The sequence below is a fragment of the Oryctolagus cuniculus genome, chromosome 3 (genome assembly GCF_964237555.1).
Source record: "Oryctolagus cuniculus chromosome 3, mOryCun1.1, whole genome shotgun sequence".
NCBI classification, from domain to species: domain Eukaryota; kingdom Metazoa; phylum Chordata; class Mammalia; order Lagomorpha; family Leporidae; genus Oryctolagus; species Oryctolagus cuniculus.
Genome location: NC_091434.1, coordinates 80212666 through 80228426, shown reverse-complemented (window position 1 = coordinate 80228426; position 15761 = coordinate 80212666). Strand labels below are relative to the sequence as shown.

At 37.7% G+C, this 15761-nt stretch overlaps 1 pseudogene; it reads right to left on the bottom strand.

Moving 5' to 3' along the window:
• The window catches only part of LOC100340655 (uncharacterized), a 64295-nt pseudogene extending 56306 nt beyond the window's left edge, over positions 1-7989 (bottom strand).
• Positions 7990-15761: the final 7772 nt, after the last annotated feature.

The following is a 15761-nucleotide window of genomic DNA, read 5'->3' as shown; positions in this document are numbered from 1 at the left end:
AACAGACAGGACTCAACTGGTACTCATATGGGATGCCAGTGCAGCAGGCGATAGCTTAGTCTCCTGAGCCACAATGTCAGCCCCAAAATCCAAAATTTTGGTAGCATTGTCAAACATTAGACTTTAATCTTACAAAACCCTTCTAACTCAGTTTGATCCTAATACTACAGGCCTTAATGATTTTACAAGAAAATATGGAAGTGTTTGGAATTTTTAAAAACACCTTGAAAGAGGCATGCTATGACCTTTGCAAAATTTAATTATTCAAATAGTGATATATTCAACACTCTGACAACAGATAATTCCTTTAAGAATAGGCTATATATTTGTTCTCTGCTATATTACCAGTGACTTGCTTGATGCTGATGTGTAATCATGTTACCTTAAGGAATGAATGAATGGGTGCATACTAACACTTCATTTGTATGGTTTCATTTGTATATAGAACATATCACCTTTTCCTCTGGGTATCCTGACAAGTTTAGTGGTTGGCACAAGATTTCCTTGATTTAAAATGGAGATATGACTTGTAGGAGTTGAGCCAGAAAGTTATTTTGGTTTAAAATGAAGATGTCATTTGTTTACTTGGAAAAAAACTCCCCAATTTTGTGTTACATAAAAATAAACATAACTAAAATAATAAGAGGTTATTTTTTGTAACATCTGTGTACAAATTATTATTAGCACTGCTAATCCCAGAGCTTAATCATTGGCATGATACCTGTATCATCACCAGATGCAAGCTTTCCAAACCTAACAGTAAATAAATGATTTTGAATAACTTTAGTATAATTTAAAAATGTAAATATTTTCCCAAAGCTAGCTTATTGGCCGAAAGCTAGCCCATTTATAAATTGATATTTTAAAAATGTGCCATTGTGTTTCTAAATTGCAGTTTTACTTTCATATAAAACAAAAATAGACTACCGTGAATAGTAGTTGTTATGAAAACAGAATTTTAGTAGATGCACCAATATAATTAGACAACAATATAGAAAGACTTTCAAGCAAACTCAGTTCTTAAGATAAAAACTAACTTTTGTTAAAAATAAAACTTACCACTAGCCATATCTGTCACTGAAGTATTTTGTAGACAGGCTTGGGATACAGTAGGTTTGAGGACTCATATTAAACCTGTAGAAATATCAAGAGTTAAAAATACAAAAACCAAAACAAACCAAACCAAACAAGAATACAAAAAACTGTTATGTGGAGTTGGTTTACAATTTTTCTTTCCCAAGATACAGTTTCTATTAGTAGAACTGAGTAATGTGAGTATGTTTGTAAACGTTTTTCTTCCTCAAATCAGTCACAAAAGTTTAGGCTTGAAACAAACCAAAATATTATAAATTTCCTTAAGTCATTGTGATTCTCTAATATTTCGCTTCAAACATTTTTGAAGGTATTTGTATAATCAGTTTGTAATTCCTTGGGCGTAATGAACCCCATGTGTTTATTACTTCTTACTGTTCTAATTCTCTCTCTGTGTGCAATCATTATTCATTGTTGACATGAAAGAGAGGGCCCAGACTATTTTATTCTTCGCCCTTTCTCTGGATGTTGGCAGAAACTTAATTCTTGTATTATTTAGAAATCTTTTGTAAACAATTACCAGTTTTCTTATTTCTGGAATTCTATTTCTCAGAAGGAAAATTGGTGTTACTGATTTTATTGCCACTTGAACATGACCACTGAAGATTTTTCCTATATATATTACCAAGGCCAATTTATGTAACATAAAATTCCTCAATCTGAACCATTCAAGAACATTCAATTCAGTGATAATACATTCACAATGATGTGCAATCATCTGTACTCTAGTCCAAGAATATTTTCATTACTCCCTTAACCCATTAAGCAATAACTTCTCATTTTCTTCTTCCTACAAACCCTGCAATCATTAATTTGCCATCTGTGTCTATAGATGTGTCTATTCTAGATAATTTCATATAAATAGTATCATACAGTCTCCTGTGTTTGGCTTATTTCATTTAGCACAACGTTTTTAAAGTCCATTCATGTTGTAGTATGTAACAGGTATCAGTCAGTACTTCATCCCTTTTTTATGGCTGAATAATAGTGTACTATATAGATATTTCACCTTTTTTGGTCCATTCATCTGTTGGTGGATATTTGGGTTGCTCCCACCTTTTGGCTGTTGTGAATAGACCTGCTATAACTATTCATGTATGAGATTTGTGGAATCACTTGTTTTCACTATATATCAAGTAGTAAAATTGAAGGATCATGGATAAATATATGTTTAAATTTTTGAGAAATTACCAAAATATTTTTCATAGCAAGGGTACCATTTTACATTCCTACTAATAATGTATGAGTTCTCTCATTTCACCAAAGCCTTGTCAAATATTTATTTTATTATTATTACTATTATTATTATTAACTATCCTAATGCATTTGAAGTGGTGTCTTGTTGTGGTCTAGATTTACATTTCCCTAATGACTAGTGGGATTGAGCTTTGCTTCCTGTGCTTCTTAGTCATTTGTATATCTTTTTTGGAGAAATGTCTGTTCAAGTTCTTTGCCTATTTTGTAATTGAGTTTTGTCTTTTTGTTAATGAATTGTGTTCTTTAAATGTTCTGGGTACTAGATCCTTATCAGATATGACTATATGATTTTCAACTATTTTCTCCTATTCTTTAGATTGTCTTTTCATTCTGCTGATCGTGTCTTTTTTAATTGATTTTTTTCTCATATTTATTTATTTTTTATTTGAAAGGCAGAGTTAGAAAATGAGAAGGAAAGAGAGCCAGAAGTATCTTCCACCCTCTGGTTTACTCCCCCAAATGTCCACAACAGCTGGGCCTGGGCCAGATTGGAGTCAGGAGCCAGGAGCTTCTTCCAGGTCTCCCAGGTGGGTATAGGGGCCCAAGCATTTTGGTTAACTTCTACTGCTTTCCCAGGCAAATTAGCAGGGAGCTGTATTAGAAGAGGGGAACCTGGGACTTGAACTGGTATCCATATGGGATGCTAGCACTGCAGGTGGTAGCTTTACACTTTATGCCATAATGCTAGCTCTAATAGTGTTTTTTTTTTCTTTATTTTTGAGGTATAAAAGCAAGATTTATTAGAGTCAAAGACCTCCAGCCAGAGCAGAGGTCATTTGCTTACTTGACAAATCTGGAGTCTTGAAGCTTTATCCCTATGTTTTCTTCTAAGACTTTTATAATCATAACTCTTATATTTAGATCTTTTATCTATTTTGAATTCATTTTTATATATGGATTTTTTTTGCATGTGGATACTCAATTGTCCCAAAACCATTTATTGAAGAAGCTTTATTTTCCCTGTTGAATAGTCATGGCACCCTTGTCAAAAATTAGTTGGCCATAGCTGTACATTTTTCTTTATAGACAAATCAACTCAGTTCCTTTGATCTGTTTGTCTATTTTTATGCCTGTACCACACTATTTTGATTATAGTACTTTGTAACTAGTTTTGAAATCAGGAAACCTAACTCCTCCAACTTGTTTTCTTTTTATGCCTGTATTTCACTATTTTGATTATAGTAGCTTTGTAGTCAGGTTGAAATCAGGAAACCTAACTCCCCCATCTTTAGTTTTCTTTTTCTAAATTGTTTTGGTTGGTTAGAGTTTCTTGGAATTCTATATAAGATTTACTTTAAACTTTCTTATCTTTGCAAAAAAGGCTATTGGGTTTTCAATTAGGATCATATTGAATCAGTAGATTATTTTAGAAGAGTACTGTTACCTTAATAATATTATGTCTTTCAACTGATGAACACAGAATGTATTTATTCTTGCAGCTTTATAGAGGTATAAAGGGCAAATAAAATAGTAAATATTCAATGTATGTGACATGGTGTTTTTATGTGTGCATACACTGTGAAATGATTACCATAATCACGATAGTTACTCAAAGTAATTAATATTCACCACCTTACATAGTTACCCCCTTATTTGTGAGAGTAATTAACATCTACTGTTTCAGTAAATTTCAAGTATACAACATGATTACTAAATATGGTTACCATGTTGTGTATTAGTTCTCTAGAAGTTATTTTTCCTTTCTAAATAAAAATTTTTATACTCTCCACATTTACCCTACCTCTCAGCTTCTGGAAACCAAAATTCTACTTTCTGCTGCTTCTGAGTTGACTTTTTAGTATCTATATAACAGTGAGAACATACGGTAGTTGTCTTTCCATGCTTGATTTATTTTACTTAGCACAATGGCCAACATGTTCCATGAGTTTGCTTCTTTTTTAAGGATGAATAACTTTCCATAGTGTGTATATATTTCTCTCTCTCTGTCCATGTATCAATCACATTTTCTTTATCCATTCATCCTTCAATTGATATGTAGGTTGATTTTATATTGTGGCTATTATAAATAATGCTGAAAGAACCTGAGAATGTCTTTGGGTATATACTCAGAAGAGAGATTTCTGGATCATATGGTACTTCCCTCTCTTTTTAAACCTTTTGAGAGTTCTCCACACTTTTGCATAATAATTGTACCAACTAACAATATATAAGTCTTTCTTTTTCTCCACATCCTGGCCAGCACTTCTTATTTTTTGACTTATTGATAATAAACATTCTAATGTTTGTTGAGTGATAACTCATTATGGTTTTGGTTTGCATTTCCCTTATGACTGATTATGTTGAATACCTTTTCACATACTTGTTGGTTATTTGTATTGTACCCCTTGGACAAATGTCTATATAAAATTTTTATTATTTATTTTAGAGAGAGAGAGAGAGAGAGAGAGAAAGTAAGTAGTTGTTAGAGACCCAACTACTTACATAATCATCTGCCGCCTTCCATGGTATACATTAACAAGAAGTTGTAATCAGGAGCAGAGCCAAGACTCAAAACCAAGTGCTCTGATGTGGATGAGGGTGTCCCAAGTGGTGTCTCCACCTCTGCATCAAATGTCTGCCCTAGAAACATATCTGTTAAGCTCTTTGCCCATTAAAAATATTGTATTATTTGTTCTCTTGCAAATGAACTGTTTGTGAGCCAGTGCCCCCCTCCCCTTTTATTATTTTATTGGAGTCTATATCTCTCTTTAGATTCATTAACATTTTTTTTAAATAGCCAGGCACCCTGGCATTGGGTGCATGTACATTTATTATAGTCACATCTTCCTGTTGAATTGATCCCTTAATCATTACATAGTGCCTTCTTTGTCTCTTTTAACATCTTTTGTGTGTAAGTCTATTTTGTCTGATATTAGTATGGCTACACCTGCTCTTTTTTGATTTCTGTTAGCATGGAATATCTTTTTCCATCCATTCACTTTCTTTCTTTCTTTTTTCTTTTCTTTTCTTTTTTTTTTTTTTTTGACAGGCAGAGTTAGAGAGACAGAGAGAAAGGTCTTCCTTTTCCATTGGTTCACCTCCCAAATGGCTGCTATGGCCAGTGCGCTGCGGCCAGCATGCTGTGCCATTCTGAAGCCAGGAGCCAGGTGCTTCCTCCTGATCTCCCATGCAGGTGCAGGGCCCAAGCACTTGGGCCATCCTCCACTGCCTTCCCGAGCCACAGTAGAAAGCTGGACTAGAAGAGGAGCAACCAGGACAGAATCTGGCGCCCATGTGAGGTGCTGGCGCTGCAGGCGGAGGATTAGCCTAGTGAGCTGTGGCGCCAGCTTCCATTCACTTTCAATCTGTGGGTATCTTTGTTGATGACCTGTGTTTCTTGTAGGCAGCAAGTAGGTAGGTCTTATTTTTTAATCCATTCAGTCAGTCTGTGCAGGGTCTTAGTCCACCCAAACGAGGATGGACTGGGTCTGAAGAAAGGTAAGTGTGCCATTTGCCCGTTTCCCAGCTTCCCGATCTCAGAGACAGTCAGACGCAGCGGGAGTCAAGTCAAGCGAGAACTCATTTATTGCATGTGTAGAAAAACCTTTTGAAGCACAAAACTGCAGAGTCATTGGGGCAGGGCATAAGGACCAACCAATTACTTAAAAGGTCATTTTATGGGGCGATTTTTTACAGGACCAGCCATATGTCTGTACACTCATCATCAGTTGTCGTCACCTCATCTGATACTGCGTGGCCAATCAGCTTTGGTGGTAAACAACTTTGGGTACCGCCCACCTTATTTCCTTTGGGTGCCATCTTTGAATTGCCTCATGTGCCTAATTTCCCTGCAGATTCCCCCTTTTTTGTTTTATATTAAAGAGAGAGAAAGAGGAACTGAGCGGAGAGTGTGCCTGTCTTAGGTTGTCCCCTCTGACTGGGATCAGTCCTTTAGGGAGCATGTCTGTCTTAGGTTGTCCCCCTCTGGGGATCTTACCCGTCTTTGTCTACTACTCCAGCTGTTAAGGGCTGCCCCAGGAGATCTAACCCATCATTGGCTACCACCTCAGCAACTCAGGGTATTATGTATTATACCTCTACATCTTGGCAGTGGCCATGGGTGGATGTATAGGGTTTCCAATCTGGCACTTGAAGAGCGGCATAAACCAGTTTTTGAAGAAAGGCATATTGTTGTTGGACCACCATTAACTGGATCGCAGTGATGTGATCTTGGACAAATTTACACGGAAGACCAAGGGGCCCACAAGGGGGAGGAGATAAGAAAGCCATCCCCCAAGGCCCGACCACAGGTAACTAGAGCTTAGTTCTTTATGACATTTTTCAAGGTCTTCTTGGAGGGTCTTGACCTTGTCCTGGACAATGCCAGAGTGATTAGCATAAAAGCAGCACTCCTGATGTACCATGATGATCCAGTCACAATGAGGCAGAAATTCCAATATGGTTTTTTTTATCCCTGTAAGAGAAAAGAAAAATTACTCCTCAGGAGGTGTCCTCCTGGGTGACATTCTTTGGCAAAGAGGGGATATTTAAAGTTTCTCACAGGTACCCATATGGAATTGGAATTCCCCTGAGGGAAGACACATCCAAATCCTCTACCAGCACTTATCCGTGGGTCTGGTCCTTGCCAGCATCCTGTTAGTGGGTTTTTCCATTTTACCCTAACCGAAAGGTAGGGTACTTGGAGGGACCAATGTTTGTAAAAGGCTGACAAGGGCTGATGTTTTGGAAAATTTAAAATATTTAAGGTGAGCATGGCCATTCATAGCTGGTCTTGTTGGGGTATGATTCCCCTTTTTGTTTTGTAAGTTGGTTTTTAAAAAATTTTATTTTATTTTAATTTTTTGATGATTGTCCTTATGGGTTGTGAGGAATTTTAGTAGAGTGTTGAATCATTTTACATCTTGGCAGCACTTTTAATCTAAGCATCCTGATAGGTTATTATCTCTGCAACATGAGAGATATATCTTTTGACATCTCCAGGGGCCCTCTGGAGATACCAAAAGTTTAGAGAATTTAGAACTTTGATTTTTAGAAAGTCTGTTAAAGGTGCCAAGAAACTTAGAGTATCTGGTTAAAATAGAATTCCTTAACATCCTGAAATGACAGCCATTTATTTAATTAGGGTGATTTTAACACTTTTAGACCAGATCTAATTATAATGATATTTAACAATGTTTTTTAAGACAATGTTTTTTTTATCAATCTAAACTTAACAGAGACAGTAGAGTACACAATAGATTACCTTGGCAGAACATGAATTTTATGTCTTTTGTTGTTGAATATACCAGAAATAAAAACCTTGAACATAAGAGTTAGCACACAAAATCATCACATAAATCAGAACTATTTAACAGAGTCAAAAGAGCTTATAGGACCCAACTCTAGAAATGGCTGAGTAACCAATTAAGCAGACACTGTTAAAAAGAGACATTACAGTTTTTGCAAAAACAGATCTATAAAAGAGTTCATTGTAGGGAGAGTATCCAGAATGATATCCAGGTTGAGTGTGGTAGATCTTCTCTATTGTCACTGTGGGGCATATTATCACCTCTGTTGGCATAATCACACCCTCACTTCCAAGGTGATCAATGCCTGAGGTTAGCCAACAGTAGGTGTAATACTTACCTGTGTGACCACATGAACTGCATTAAGGATCTGTGCAGTTCTCAGTGTGAGCATGGATACTACCGCAATGACTCACCCTAGGCAATCAGGGAGCTCTGAGCTTCTGATGCCAGGCACAGTGATTTCCCAGAGACCCAGCTACATACACCCTGTTCTATACTGTCCAGTCACCGAATTCCCACATTGACAGTATCCAGGGTTCCTATATTCATGGGGGGCAGGAAATCTGCTCCCCCCAGTACCTTGTCCTGTCCACTGAGATAGCAGACATTTCCAGAGTCAGCTGCTTATGGGTGTTTCACCTTAGTGGTTTGAGACCTGGAGCCTTTGATATGTTGAGAAGCTTGGGGCTCCTCACAGTCCTTTGTTAGTGCTGAGCCCCCTGTCAACCCTCCTAGCTGGACTCAAAGTCTATTGGGACCAGAGATTTTTCCTTCTGGGAAAAAAATCTCTCCAAAATGGAATGAAGCTGGAAATCAACAACTCAAGAATCTCTAGAACATACATAAACCCAAGGAGACTGAACAATATGCTCCTGAATGAACAGTGGGTTATAGAAGAAATCAAAAGTCCCAGTAATCAATTCCTGTTCACAATTGACCATAATGATTGGACTAAGAGCCAAAGGGATCACATAAACAAGAATAGTGTCTGCAAATACTAGCTGATAGAATAAAAAAGGGAGAGAATGATCCAACATGGGAAGTGAGATACACAGCAGACCCATAGAATGACAGATGTCCTAAACAGCACTCTGGCCTCAGAATCAGCCCTTAAGGCATGCAGATCCGGCTGAAAAGCCCATGAGAGTATTTCAGGCATGGAAAGCCAAGACACTCTGGAGGAAAAAAAACCTAAATGAAAGATCTCCATGAGTGAGATCCCAGTGGAAAGAACGGGTCATCAAAGAAGGAGGTACCTTTCTCTGAAGGGAGGAGAGAACTTCCACTTTGACCATGGCCTTGTCTAAAAATTATCAGAGTCAGTGAACTCAGGGGGCTTCCATAGCCTTGGCAGCTCATGACAAGAGCCTAGGGTGATTACTGATGCCATAAACAACAGTGTCAATTTGTTAAGTCAACAACAGGAGTCACTGTGCACTTACTCCTCATGTAGGATCTTTGTCCTTAGTGTGCTGTACATTGAGATTTAATGCTATAACTAGTACTCAAACAGTATTTTTCACTTTATGTTTCTGTGTGGGAGCAAACTGTTGAAATCTTTACTTAATGTATGCTAAACTGATCTTCTGTATAAAGAGAATTGAAAATGAATCTTGATGTGAATGGAAGGGGAGAGGGAGTGGGAAAGAGGAGTGTTGCGGGTGGGAGGGACGTTATGGGGTGGAAGCCATTGTAATCCATAAGCTGTACTTTGGAAATTTATATTCATTAAATAAAAGTTAAAAAAAGGAAGAAATCAAAAGAGAAATCAAAAAGCTGTTGAGGAACATTTTTCCCCCATATTGTTTCTTTAACTCTTTACTTAGTATAGAGTTAATCTTCAGTGTATAAATTTAATTGAAAATATATCTAAGTGAAAAATCAGTGGGAATAGGAGAGGGAGGAGGGAGAAGTGTGGGAGTGCGAGTGGGAGGGCGGATATGGTGGGAAGAATCATTGTGTTCCTAAAGTTGTATTTATGAAATACATGGTTTGTATACCTTAAATAAAAGGTTTCCGGGAAAAAAATCTCCATCACACAGGTGCAAAAGTGCCACCACTTTTTTTTAATGATACCAGCTGCTACTGGTATCATAATGGTGCCTTCTCCATACCAGTTGCTGACTGTGCACACAAGAGCTGCTGCACCTGCTACTCATGTCAAAATGGTGCTTTCTTCCTGCCGGGTGTTGGGTGCCCTTTTGGTGGGAAGAGGAGGAAGAAAAATGCTTTTTTCTACTAAGTTTGGTGGGTAGTCCCCACCCCCTTAAGGCTTCAAGCTGGGCTCAAAACAGTGTGGTCTGCAATGCTTTCCCTCTGGCAATATTACCAGTGCCACAGGCTGCTGTAATATGCTCTCATCTTGCTTTCCAAAGCTGGCACATTCTTTGCTTCTCAGCTGCAGGGATCATATGTGTGTCTGCACTTGTTATAGTGCATCTGCACCTTCCACACATGATCCACAGAATCTCTGTTCCTTCTGTAGAATTTCCACTTCAAATTTCTCTCCAGTTCTCCCCTGGGAATGCACTTTCTTCACTTTTCTTTTCCTGCTATTTCCCCATCACCTACAGCAGTATATCTTTTCCCTATTCAGCCATCTTGGAATACCCTGTACATTTCAAAATTGTAAGAGAGTAAATATCAGAAATTTCTCACCACAAAAATGATAAGTGTTTGAGGTGCTATGTTAATGAGCTTGATTTGATTATTCCACATTATATTTATAAGAATAACATCACTTTGTACCTCATATATAGAACTATGATTAGTCAATTTTTATAGAAAGCTTTTATTTAATAAATATAAATTTCATAAGCACAACTTTTGGATTATAGTGATTCTTCTCCCCATACTCACCTTTCTCCCGAAAAACATCCTACCTCCTACTCCCTCTCCCATACTATTCTTCATTAAGATTAATTTTTAATTATCTTTATATGCAGAAGACCAACTCTATATTAAGTAAAGATTTCAACAGTTTGCACCCACAGAGACACACAAAGTATAAAGTACTGTTTGAGGACTAGTTTTACTGTTAATTCTCATAGTACAGCACATCAAGGACAGAGGTCCTACATGGAGAGCAAGTACACAGTGACTCCTGTTGTTGATTGAACAATTGACACTCTTATTTATGACATCAGTAATCACCGGAGGCTCTTGTCATGATCTTCCAAGGCTATGCAAGTCTCTTGAGTCCACAAACTCTGACATTATTTAAACAAGACCATAATCAAAGTGGAAGTTCTCACCTCCCTTCAGAGAAATGTACCTTCTTCTTTGATGACCCCTTCTTTCCTCTGGTATCTAACTCACCGAGATTCTTCATGTAAGATGTTTGTATTTTTTTTTTTTTACTGGCAGAGTTAGACAGTTAGTAGGAAAGACAGAGAGAAAGGTCTTCCTTCCATTGGTTCACCCCCCAAATGGCCGCTATGGCCGGCACGCTGTGCCGATCCAAAGCCAGAAGGCAGGTGCTTCCTCCTGGTCTTCAAAGCGGGTGCAGGGCCCAAGGACTTGGGCCAGCCTCCACTGCCTTCCTGGGCCACAGCAGAGAGTTGGACTGGAAGAGGAGCAACCGTGACAGAACTGATGCCCCAACCAGGACTGGAACTCAGGGTGCCAGTGCCACAGGCAGAGGATTAGCCTAGTGAGCTGCAGCACCGGCCACCTGAAATGCTTTCATGGGCTTCTCAGCCAGATCCAAATGCCTTAAGGACTGATTGTGAGGTCAGAGTGCTGTTTAGGGTATTTGTCATTCTGAGTTTGCTGTGTGGCCTGCTTCCCATGTTGGATCATTCTCTTCTTTTTAATTCTATCTATTGTTATTAGCATACACTTGGTCTTATTTATGTGATCCCTTTGACACCTATTCCTATCTATATGATCAGTTACACACTTAAAATGATCACTTTAACAAGTCATATGCCATTGGTACTTGCCAACCTAATGAGATTTGGAGTCCCTTTGGCAGATTTTTAGCTTTACTCTTAGGAGAAAGTTCATGGGAATGTGTGCCAAACTGCACCTCTCCTCCCTCTCTTATTTCCACTCTTATTTTTCACTGGGATCAATTTTAATTGGATTTAAATACCTAAGAATAATTCTCTGTTAAGTAAAGAGTTCAACCAATGGTATTAAGAAGAAAAAGAAAATAGTTAAAAAAAATAAAAAGCTGTTCCTCGACAGTCAGGACAAGGGCTGATCAAGTCATTGCTTCTCATAGTGTCAGTTTCACTTCTACAGGTTTCCTTTTAGGTGCTTAGTTAGTTGTCACAGATTAGGGAGAATATGATATTTGTCCCTTTGGGACTGGCTTATTTCACTAAGCATGATGTTTTCCAGATTCCTCCATTTTGTTGCAAATGACCGGATTTCATGTTTTTACCCCTGTATAGTATTCCATAGAGTACATATCCCATAATTTCTCTATCCAGTCTTCTGTTAATGGGTTTAGGTTGATTCCATGTCTTAACTCTTGTGAATGGAGCTGCAATAAACATTGAGGTGCAGATAGCTCTTTTATTTGCCAATTTCATTTCCCTTGTTTACCCAAATCATTACAAAAAACTCATGTTCCCATAAAAAGCTGCACATAAATGTTTTTAACAGTTTTATTTTTATAGTTTTCCAAAGTTGGAAGGAACCAGTATGTCCTTCAGTGAGTCGTAAGAAAACTGTGGTAACTGTGGTGTGTCCAGACAATAGAATATTATTCAGCAATGAAAAGAACTATAACACCATGAAAGGACTTGGAGGAAATTTAAGTGCATAGTGCTATGTGAAACAAGATTTTCTGAAAAATGACTTTTCTCTGAAAAAAGTTGGAATTGGTATGATTCCAACTATGAGGGTACTTCCAGTACTTCACGAACTTTGTGAAGAACTGTCATATGTGTGACATTTTGGAAAAGGCAAAACCATGAAGATAGTAAAAAGATTTTACCAGTATTTTTTGGGAGGGAGAGAGGGATGAATAGGTGGAGCACAGCTAATTTTTAGGGCAATGAAACTTTTATGTATGATACTATCATGGTGGATATATGATATTGCACTTTTTTCAAAACCACATAAAGCTTAAAAACAGTGAATCCTAACATAAGCCATGAACTTCACTTTATGCTAACATGTCAATACTCATTTGTCAGTTGTAACAAATACACCAAACTAATGCAAGGGGAACCTGTGAAGCAGAACATGGGGAGGTAGTATTTGGACACTGTCTTTCTGCCTTAAAAATAGATTTATTAATTGAAACATATTCTGAGAGCAGTTGTGGGTGATGAGAGGAGGATCATGTTGCTAATGAACTGGATATTACATGATACTAAGGAACTATCTCCTGGCTATATAGAAAGGTCTAATTGTGTTATGATAATGTGATACATAGAGATTGATTGATGGAATATATTAGAGAATCCAGAAACCCATTAAGTTTGATATGAGACCAATACAGCATTTGAAAATGCCAGGGAAAAGTAGACTATTCAATGAATGTTCCTGAAATTGTTGGTTGGCCACATAAAAATAACTTTTTTGAGAATTGAAAAATCCAGGGCTGGCGCCGTGGCTCACTTGGCTAATCCTCTGCCTGCAGTGCCAGGATCCTATATGGGCACCACGTTCTAGTCCCGGTTGCTCCTCTTCCAGTCCAGCTCTCTGCTGTGGCCCAGAAAGACAGTGGAGGATGGACCAAGTGCTTGGGCACCTGCACCCGCTTTGGAGACCAGGAAGAAGTACCTGGCTCCTGGCTTTGGATCGACGTAGCTCCGGTGGCGGCAGCCATTTGGGGGGTGAACCAATGGAAGGAAGAACTTTCTCTCTCTCTCTTTCACTGTCTAACTTTATCTGTGAAATAAATCTTTAAAAAAAAGAAAATCAAAAAATCCATACCTCACACCACATATAAAATCAATTGTAGCAGACAGGTATTGGCACAGTGGTTATGATGTGGCTTGGGATTCTTACATTGTAGTGCCTAGGTTTGTGCCCTAGGAAGTATCAGGTGATGGCCCAAGTAATTAGATCCCTGCCATTCATGTGAGAAACTTTAATTAAGTTCTGGGCACCTGGTTTCAATATGGCCCAGCTCCTACTGTTGAGGGCATTTAGGGGAGTGAAGTGACAGATCGAAGATCTGTATGTGTCTGTCTCTCCGCCTTTCAAATAAAATTTTAAAATGAATTTCAAAAATCAAATACAGTTGCACAAAAGTCTTAATGATTTAATAGTAAAAGACTTTAACACTTAAAAATATAATAACTTAATGACTTTGATATGAGGAAGAGTTTCATTATTAAAAAAATCATAGAATCTAGAAGATATTATGATATTCTTATGCCATGGTCTGCACTGTGTAACACAGGAGCAACAGTCTTTAGAAACTCATGGGTAAGGAAGCCTCTAAATCCAATTTGAGTGCCAAGGTAGTGGTCAGAGAGTGAATGCAATGACAGCAGGCCACTGCAATAAACTTATGGCTGTCTTGGTTGCAGTGACAAGAGAAGATAGTTGTTCATATTTATGGGCTACAGTGTGACATTTCAGTACATTTATACATTGTGTACCAATCACATTAGGGCAATCAATATTACCCCTTCTTGACATTATTTTATGGTTAGAGCCTTGAAGCTCCTTTCTTATATTTTCTTAAAAAATATAATAGGTTATTGTGAACTATAGTCATCCCACTATGCCATGTAACATCAAGAACTTATTCTTTGATGTAAATCTGATTTGGTAACCGTTAACCAAACCATCCATCCTTAAAGTTTAGTTATAATTTGTACTAGTTTCCAGCTTGTCTATCTCTCTCTCTGTATTTCTTTCCCTCTCTCTCTCTCTCTCTCTCTCTCTGTCTTTAAATATTTATTTATTTTATTTGAAATTCAGAGTTACAGAGAGGGAGAAGTAAAGTTGGAGAGAGATCTTCCATTTGCTGGTTCATTCCCCAAATGGCCACAATGGCCAAGACTGAGCTAGGCAGAAGCCAAGAGCCAGGAACTTCATCTGGGTCTTCCACGTGGGTGCAGGTGTCCAAGGACTTGGGCCACCTTCTGAGGCTTTCCAAGGTGCATTAGCAGGGAACTGCATTGGAAGTGGAGCAGCACTTGAACTGGTGCCCTTACGGGATGCCAGCTCTGCAGGTGGTGGCCTTACTCACTACACCACAACACTGGTCCCAACTACCAAGTCTTTCTTACCTTCTTAGCCTTCCTGCCAATCAGACATGCTTTTGATTGGCACACTTGTCAAAGGTCCTGTTTTCTCTTCTGATTTTCAATTTTGGAAAAAAGAAAAATGTCCTTGCTGTATTTGGGTTTAATCCTTCATCTGGTAGTTTAAACTTGATTTCTAGTTTTAGTTTTGAGTAGAAATGGATGAAAGAGTAGTCTTTTCAAGTGTGAAAACTTTTCCTGTGTTTTAAGTTTGCTTTTAAATTATCACTTAGTTTTTATCATATAATGAAATAGTATGTATTTTCCACTGGCAATTAAGATACAATTAATAAAGCAGGATTACTCTCTCTCATGGCTCTTGGCTATGCTTTATCACTCTCTTCTGTTTTGTTCTAAGCTATGTGCCAGCTGGCTATGTGCCTTTAATCTCTGAAGTGGTCACGCTGTACTATTGGTATGAACTTCTTTAGGGTATAGAGGACAAATAGTATGTGAAACTACAGATAAATCTTACAAAGGTTGAAAAAAGTGAGAAGATGAGTGTTACTATTAGAAAATTCAAATAATTTAAAATCAATTTTTTCTGTTTGAATGTTTAACCTCAAGTCTAATGGATATAGCATGACATCTTTTTATCAATTTTCTGAAAAAAATGTCTTTTTTTACCTTGAAATTTTATCACAGTGTATTATGCCAAATGTTATCGATTCAGAATGATATTTTTGATATATAAAACGAATATGAAATATCAATTCTAAAGAAGCTTTCTAAGGTTTCTTTTCTTATTTGCATTTTGTTGGTCAATTCCTCCTTTGACTGATACATTTAATAAAACATGGTAATATAATTAATCAAGTAGCAGCCAAGTCTTTCAGGCCCCACTCCTGCTTATTTTTTAAGGTGACTTTGCATTTCTGCTCTGATCTATCAGGTATTTAGAGTCCTACACCCACAGGGCCATCTTGTTTCTCTAATTTCTAGA